Source organism: Nannospalax galili, unplaced genomic scaffold (genome assembly GCF_000622305.1).
Source record: "Nannospalax galili isolate Female #2095 unplaced genomic scaffold, S.galili_v1.0 scaffold406, whole genome shotgun sequence".
NCBI lineage: Eukaryota > Metazoa > Chordata > Mammalia > Rodentia > Spalacidae > Nannospalax > Nannospalax galili.
Genome location: NW_008357033.1, coordinates 5,426,069 through 5,434,825, shown reverse-complemented (window position 1 = coordinate 5,434,825; position 8,757 = coordinate 5,426,069). Strand labels below are relative to the sequence as shown.

The window sequence follows — 8,757 nt, the reverse complement described above, 5'->3', positions numbered from 1 at the left end:
AGAGAGAGAGAGAGAGAGAGAGAGAGAGAGAGAGAGAGAAGAGAGAGAAATTGCAAGACACTTTTGAGTTTTCAAAGACCTTTTTGTTTTGCAATTTGGAAGTTGGGGTACACTTTGCAGGCTCCCCTATAAATGCATTTCCCTAAAGTTCCCATCGACAGAGAATCTAGGCAAGATCCAGCAAAGTCTCTTTCTTTTGCCAAACATACACCATGTGTGCCATAGAAAAACCTGCATGGACCCCAAATTCCCCTCATCTGACAGTCCCTGGTTTGGTCTGGTGGTGCAACCAAGGTACAGGAGCCATAATTCTTCCTTGAACCTATTCTTCATGGGCAGGAGGTACAGTCAAAGGAATCTTCATCCTAGGTATTGGCTTTTGCAAATCCAGTTTTCTCCTTGGGGCTCACGTCTATTTCGGGAGGACACTGGCTCAGTAGGGAGTTGCAAGGTCTGAGTTCCTTGTGCCAAGCCCAAGGCAAGCACAGAACAGGACATCTGTGGGTGCCACCCGTGGGGTGCCACCAGAGGGGACCAGCAGGTACAAAGGGTTGGAGCCTGGAGAACCTGTGATCATTGCCCCAGAAGGAAGGACTAGACAGAGGAAAGACCCACAGGGGGAGTCTTCCTGCCCGACGGGCCTCAGGCACCTCTAGGATCAGCAACACCAGCTTGCGCTCAGCCCCAGCCATGGTCTGCTTTTAAGCTTAGGTTTCCTTAGAACTTGAGCTGCCCCGGGATGGGAACCTGGTGTCCCAACCTCAAGTGGCCCCCTGTCCGGACATCACCACCCCTAGAATGAATGAGGCGCAAGGCTTTCTCTGCTCAGTGAACCCCGAGACAGGGACGTGGTCTAGGTCCCTCCTGGGGCCACCGCCGCCGTCGCCTTGGAGATGGACTGGACAATCGACGGCTGCCCCGAGGTCCAGCGGCAGTTCCCGGTCCCTCGAACCTCCTCCGACCCTCCCGCCTCCCGAGCATCGAGCATCGAGCATCAGTCGGGGACGACAAGGCGCCCCAGGCGCTGCAGCTTCGGTGCCCGCCCTCCGCCCCGGCCGTCCCGGGTTCCGCGCCCCGACGCCGACCGCCTGCTCCTCCTACCTGCGGCGGGGGCTGCCCGGGCAGCTCCGGGCTCGGGCCGCGCTGGGACGCGGGCTCCTAGTTGGCTCGCACAGCTCGCCTGCAACCTCACTGCTCACTGGGGCTTCGAGGGCGGGCGGAGAGAGGCGGGGATGTGGGCGGGGCTCGACTGGACCCGCCCACTGGGCGGGGCTTGTTCGCACCGTCCGGCCCGCCCCCTTCTTGCTTCCCGCCTCTCTCCTCCACCCTCTCCTCTCCTGCCTAGCCTCCACTCACTTCCCTCTGCCCTGTTCCCTCCTCTCTCTGCCTACTCCTCCTCTCTCTCCCTCTGCCCTTCTTCTCCCCTTTCTGTGGCCCTCCCTCTCCCAACCCCGCTCCTTTTCTTCCTTCCCTGTCCCCTTCCTCCTTGGCCTCCGGCCTTGCTCAGGCTCTGGCCTGCTCTTTCTTGGTTCTGGCTTGCTGGCCTGGCTGGCCTTGCAGGTCTTCCTCAGTTGCCCTGTCCTCTTAGTTTCTCTGACTCTGTCACAGCTTCTTGCTCCCTGATGGTCATTGTGGGTGCTGTGCTGGGCTTTTGTCCCCTCCCAGCCTCCCCGTCTGCTGCTGCCTTCATGGGGACCAGGTTCCCACTTGGAGCTACAAGACTGGGATGGATAGGACTAGGAAAGTCTGCCACCATGGGGTTAGTCATGGAGACTCATGTGTTTCTGTGTGTGTGTGTGTGTGTGTGTGTGTGTGTGTGTGTGTGTGTGTGTGTGTGTGTGTGTTCACATATACAACGACAGAAAGATACAGTCTGCTCTGGAAACCCCCAGGATGGCTAAGGACCCCCGGGGAACTCTGTTTCTAGCTCTTGAGGCATGAGGGGTTGTCTAGAAAAGTTTAGCTCCTGGCCAACCCCAGCCCAGCGCAGGCTTCCTTTCTTCCCAAGTCCTGACCTGCCTTCTTCCACAAAGGCTCCTGGACACCATACCATGACTGCCTTTTCCGTGTTCTCCAAAGACTCAGAATTTCTTCTTTTCCACCCTTAGTGCCCCTGTTTCTGTCCCTGAGTCTAGCATCAACCAATTAACCTTGCATCCCCCACCTTCATCTATCCTGGGGTCTCTGCCTTAGACATCCAAAGGCTGCTTGACTTCAGTCTCTTTCCCCAAGCTCTCTCCCACAAGCACTTCAAGTAAATCTTTCCTGAGCTCCTTCTGCGTGCCAGGCACTGGTCTGGCCTTTTCAACGTAGTGAGGACACACAGGCCATGGCTCTCATTGTGGTCTGCAACCAGTGAGAGAGACAGGCTTTCCTAGAATATACAGGAGCCCAGAATCACAAGCTCTGCCAGGGCTACATATGTGGGTCCTAGCCCAGTTTGGGATGGAGCAAGAGGGTCCACTCCCAAACGTGCCATTTAGCTGGGGGTTGCAGCATGCATTCATGGATGCATGAACAGAGCTGTCAGCTGGAAACGTGGCATGGCTTTGAACAGCGATAAAGACAAGCAATAAAGCAAGGAGGAAATGTTGCTTTCCTTTGCCTGACGTTCATTTAATGTCTTCCAGTCTCAGTACCTCAGTTTGTATGAGGAACTTCTCTCCATTCACTATCATGTATTTGTGTGGAGTTCCCTGTCCACAGGTGGACATATGACCCAGAGGTCCATCTTTCAGTCAGGGCACATCACCTTAATCAAAGAGTTTGTAACAAATGCTGCGCTGTTGTTACCTCCATTTGGGACTTTTGTCAAAAGTCTTGTCCAACAGAATTTTGATCAACACCAAGGTTCTAAGCCTGGGAATGCTACATGTGGGGCTGGAGTAGATTCTACTTGATGAAAGAACAAAAGGGAACAGAAGGGAGACTGAGTCCTGATGCATATTGTTTGAGCCCTGGATACAGCCATGCCTGAAGGCAGCATTACCCTCTGAGTCATCAAGTTCCCTTTACTTCCTTTTTGCAAATTTGGATTCTGTTGATGTATAAAATCAAAACAGTCCTTAAGAAAGCAATGTTGGGGGCTGGAGAGATGGCTCAGTGGTTAAGAGCACTGACTGCTCTTGCAGAAGACCTGGGTTCGATTCCCAGCACCCACATGGTGGCTACGAACCGTCCTTAACTCCAGTTCCAGGGGAATCCGAAGCCCTTTTCTGACCTCTGCGGCATTGCGCGACACGGGTGCACTTACATACATGCAGGCAATGCACTCATACACATAAAAAAAATAAATAAAAAAAGAAAGCAATGTTGAAATGAAGATTTTGATGAATTACACAAACACCCCATCCTTTTCTTCCTTCAAGTACACTAGATAATCCCTCCCTCCCCCCACCTCTCTCGTTCCTGCTCTTGCCTGTTTTTAATGAGAATTCATTCCCATCTTTCCACATCTCTATGTACATCAGACCTTCCACTGAAAGCTACCCCTGGCAGTCAAGCCAATTTCTGAGGCTGCCCATCTGATGCCAAAATGTTCTTTATGGCACCCCCCATCACCCCAATGCTACCCAGCCCAGTTGTATCTCCCCAACCACAGTGAACACCTTAGTCCACCAGGCAGATAGTGTCAAAGCGCAAACTAGCATGGTGGAGCCTCTGGAGCGGGGGCAGAGGGTGCTGTAGCTAGAGGTAAGTGCAGGCAGGAGCTCCAGCCCCCTACAGAAAATCTGAGTTAGGTTCTGTTAGGTGACTCTCTGGCATCTCACAGCTGGGAGGCAGCCTCCCAACAGCCTTCTTCCGCAAATGTCAACTGCCAAGCCCTAGTGATGGCCAGGAGAATTTGAAGTGGAAGAGGAGAAAAGCTTAGGGTGGAAAGCTCTTCCCTCCATCTCTTTACCGTCATCATTTCTATCAATGGGTGAGTCTTGGGTTGGTGCTGGCCAGCAGCTAACACCTCTTGGGAACATGGGCAAGTATGGGTGCTCGCCCTGGGCCCCCAGCTGGGGCAGACAGCAGGATCTAGAGCACATTGGCTGTCTTGCTGTTTCGTCCTTGTGTTTATTTTCACGGAGATCTATTTCTGGCAAGTAATATTGGTCTTCTAGTTACAGTATGATGTAAAGATTCCTTTTGAGATACATTTATTTAATCTAAAAAAAGAAAATATTTAAGTAAATAAAAATAGACATGGCACACAGATTTTTTGCCCAGTTCTTGCGCCTGGTTTGCAAATGACTTAAGTTTGAGCAGCCTAATTTAGAGAAATATTTCATCTGTGTATTCATTGACTCAACAAATATTTATTGAACACCTGCTGCATGTGAGACATGGGGGAGGACCAGACGAAGAATGCCAGAGTCTGGGTGATTCCATCCCAGAGTCCAGGGTCTGAACGCGGATGGTTCACCCAACACATTAAAAAAACTGAGACTTGAAACTGAGGGCACTGGGGGAGTCAATCGATGCTCTAGAGTTGATAGGAATAGCGAGATAAGGCTAATTATTAGGCTGTGGCATGTGGTGTTTGTTCAGACTATTTTGTTGTTTGTGAATCAGGTTAGTGGTAGGAGTATAATAGATGGTATGATAATTTTTAGCATTGTAGGAGATTAAGGTTTTGTAGAAAAGTGAGGTAGGATTTAAGAAAGCTGTCACTGGCCGGTATTCAGGATGGAATGACAGAAAAGAAGATTGGAAACCAATAGCTCACTGGGGGCAACTGCTTGATAGATGAGAGATGCAGAGTACTTGGCATCTAGCTGAGTTCCTAGCACATAGCAGGCACTCAGTAAATGGCTGAAACTATTATCATTACTATTATTTTAAAAAAAAGAAACCGTTTTTCCTTGACTTGGGGGAGTTCACTGAGTTACACACACACAGACCATCAAACTAGAAATTGCCAGTGGCTATTAGTTGGACCCTCTACTTGGTTAATTGGAGCCCCAAGAGGAGACTTGTCTGAGGACATCTGTGTGGTGGTACATCCAGGAAAACATGAATACCAGCTTTTTAGAGCTCTTACTGTATGCCAATCAATGACACATGGGAACACAGGCACAGAGAAGTTAAGTTATTGGTTCACAGGCACACAGTTGGAATGCTACAGAGCTGCGATCCCAATTCAGTGGGGCTAGTAACTCATCTTGTCTCTGGACTTTCTTGTAATCCCTTCCAACCAGCCATCAGAGCACTGTACTTCTTTTTTTAATATTTTATTTATTATTTTTATTTTATATGTATGAGTGTATTGTCTGCATGTATGTGAGTGCACCCAAGTCGTGCAATGCTGCCAGAGGTCAGGAAAGGGCTTTGGATTCCCCTGGAACCACAGTTAAGGACAGTTTGTAGCTGCCATGTGGGTGCTGGGAATCGAACTTGGGTCCTCTTCAAGAGCAGTCAGTGCTCTTAACCGCTGAGCCATCTCTCCAGCCCCGAGAACACTGTACTTCTAATGAATGAGACCTTCAGTGGGTATCAGAAAGTCCATAGTTGTCACCTACCTGCTGTGGGAACTTGACAAGTCCTTGCCTTCTCTAAGTCTGTTCCTTTCCAATACACTGACTTCCGGGTACAGATGCTCCAGCTATGGCTGGAGTTGGCTGTCCCAGCCCTTATTCAGTCCTGTTGGCTAAGGACCATCTTCTGTTCAAACTGACATTGTTTCCATGACAACATACAATTCCATCCTTCAGGCTTACTAAAAGTATGGTGAGATGGAAAATCCCCTCTCCAACCCAATAAAATCCCTGTTGTGGGGAAACAGGACTGGCATGCAATGTTTTGATTTCCAGAAGGGCTGAATTACTTTACCCATACCCCTTCTGTGCCTAAATCCCCCCATTAGCAAAGAGTCCCCCACAGTATTGTGTAAACGCACTAGAGGCACCATACACCTCATGGGAGGTAGTAGGACACAAGGTCATCTTGTTATCCTGTCATGCTGGGGAAAATCACTGCTGGCTGAGTTCTCACTGCAGAATATTCATATAATTCTGCCTGCCTCACCTGCTGGGTAGGTACCTGGACACTCCGGCATGTGACCATAGGGAATAGGCCCTAAGGATGGGCTGGCCAGCACCTCAGGAAGTGGCTGGATGAACACTTTTCCAAAGCATGCAGCTTTATAATGCCCTGCTGGCTCTAGAGCTAGCTGATTTCATGCAAGGGACTCACCTTCATGGGCCTTAGTTTTTTCCTCTAGGATTTTTCTCACAAAGCAGCCAGGACAGACCCAGAGAATGTGCTAGTATGTGGCACAGTCTCGGCCTCTACTAAGCACTCTGTTGCTGTTAGCCAGAGATCTCTAAGTCCCTCCCATCCCTCACTAGCTGAAGGCTAAGGTCAGCTTGAAGTGCCACCACCTCCAAGAAGCCTGCCTGTGTTTTGCCTAACTGCCTGTGATTTTTGTCTCCCTAGGATTCCCAGACATAGAGTACACTCCTGCTTTCCTTAGCAGCCACCACTCCCTGCTTGGTGGGGACAAGGGCTGTGCCCCTTAGAGCCTTGTAAACAGTGGGGTAGATGTTATTGACCTTTCCATCCCCTCCTGGAGCATCTAAAACACATGGGAATCTCAGATTCTCTCACACATGCACTGCCTGCATTTGGTCCTATGGTGTTACTTTCAAGGTCCTTCCAAAGACACCTCTGGGCTCTTACATATGCAGTTCCCTCTTCTGGGGACACTGTTCCTTCATGGTGTTTCCCTATGGGACTCTCCTTCTGCAGGCTAGGCTTTATCTGGATTGAATGCACCAGGTTTAATTCCATCTCATGATCTAACTCTTCTTACTTGGCTCTGAGCTGTGTAAGGGAACAGGACTGTCAAGGAAAAAAGAGACTGAATCTTTATTACCAGAAGACTATCCAGAAACTACACAACCTGGGCCAGTCCTGTCTCTAAGATACCAAATAACCACAGCATAGTATTTACTGAGTCGATGTCAGTTAAGTCACTGCAGTCATCCTGTGACCACTTCAGCACACAGAGAGTATCAGTCCCTTTTATAGATCAAGCTAAGTCTTAGAGGGGTGATGACTTACCCAGGGTCTCATGGTTAATGTCCTCCTTTGGCACCTGGTGAGACACTTACTTCTGGAGAACAACTATTTGGAAAAGTCACTGTTTTCTGGGAACCTCTGTTTCATGGCCTGTGAAAGAGAATGAGAAGGAGCCTCCAGCCAGAGGAATGAAGGAGGCTACAGGAGAAGGCAGTCTAGGCCGGATGCACGTGCTGGCTGCCGTGGAATTTCAGAGACCTGATGGTGTGAAGCACATGCTATGTGGCGATCGTGCTTATAGCCACACCCACAGGAATCCTCCAACAAGCTGTGGGGATGATTCCTGTTCCTGTTTCATCAGAGGCCGCAGGCAGGTACCTTGTCCAGGTGCACAGCTGGAAGTGCCAGAGCTGAAAGGTGAAGCCAGGCAGCTTGGCATGAGAGCCTAACCATTGTGTGAATGCATCCTCAAAAGGTATCTTCACATGTCCACAGTGTTAGGCCTAGACAGCCGGCATGTGAGAAGTGTGTGTGTGTGTGTGTGTGTGTGTGTGTGTCTATATGTGCTAGAGAGAACCAGGAGAGGCAGAAAAACATGTGACCTCTTTCCAGCTCCATCACACACCATCCCCACAGAAGCTAAGTGTGGCCCACAGTGTTAGCTACTTTTTTGTTGCTGTAACAAAATACCTAACAAAAGCAATGTAAGGAATAAGGATTTGTTTTAGCTCACAGTTCAAGGGTATAGTTCATTCCTGGCAGGTAAGGCATGGTGGCAGGAGTGTGAGGCAGCTGGTCACATTGTGTCTGCAGCTAGGAAACAGAGAGAGATGAATGTTGGTGCTTAACTGGCTTTCTCCTTTTTATTCAGTCTGGAACCTCAGCCTGTGGGATGGGGCTGGCCATCTTTAGGGTGGGTCTTTCCACCTCTATTAGCATAATGTAGATAATCCCTCATAGACACACTCATAGGTTCGTCACTTCAGTGATTCTAGATTCTGTTGAGAATCTATTAACCATTTCACCCACACACCTTGTGTTAGTCACTTTTCTGTTGCTGTGATAGAAACACTGACCAAAGCAATTTATAGAAGAAAAAGTTTATTTGAGCTTACGGTTCCAGGGGAATTACAGTCCGTCATGGTGGCTGGAAGTGGCTAGAGCAGGAGCAGCAGAAACTAAGCTCTCACATCGTCACACAAAGCACAGGAAGCTAGAGAGCAACTGGAGATCTGGCAAGGCTTAAGAACTCTCTAAGCCCACCCCCAGGGATGTGCTTTCTCCAGGATAACCACACCTTCTAAAACCTTCCAAAACAGAGCCACCATGGGGGGGACAAAATGTCCAAATACCTGAAGCCTATGGGAGACATTTTCATTCAAACCACCACACACCTGAATTGAGTGTCCAGAACTGTCCTTAACTCGCTGCAGGTACAAATGCATTCACTCACATAGGACCTGCTTAAGAGGTGCCCCTGTTGCCCTTTGCCTCCAGCAGGTCTTCTTAAACTTTCTCTACTTGCAACCAGCAGTACGTAGGTATACAAAATAGGTATGCAGACCAGACATTTATTGATAATAAATAATAAAGAAATTTATTTTAAAACAGTTCTTTGGGGGGCTGAGCTGGCTCAGCAGTTAAGAGCACAGGGGTTCAGTTCCCAGCACCCACATGGTAACTAATAAACATTCATAGCTCCAGTTCCAGGGGATCAGATACCCTCTTCTGGCTTCTGCAGGCATTGCA

The 8,757-nt window shown here is 49.2% G+C and overlaps 1 protein-coding gene across 1 annotated transcript in view; it reads right to left on the bottom strand.

Annotated features, from left to right (window-relative positions):
* Slc6a1 (solute carrier family 6 member 1) overlaps window positions 1-1,225 on the bottom strand; it is a 36,588-nt gene extending 35,363 nt beyond the window's left edge. Inside the window, exon 1 of the mRNA XM_008854893.1 lies at window positions 1,102-1,225. The gene's annotated coding sequence lies outside the window, so the exon portion shown is untranslated. The remainder of the gene's footprint in view (window positions 1-1,101) is intronic.
* Between the last annotated feature and the right edge of the window lie 7,532 nt (window positions 1,226-8,757).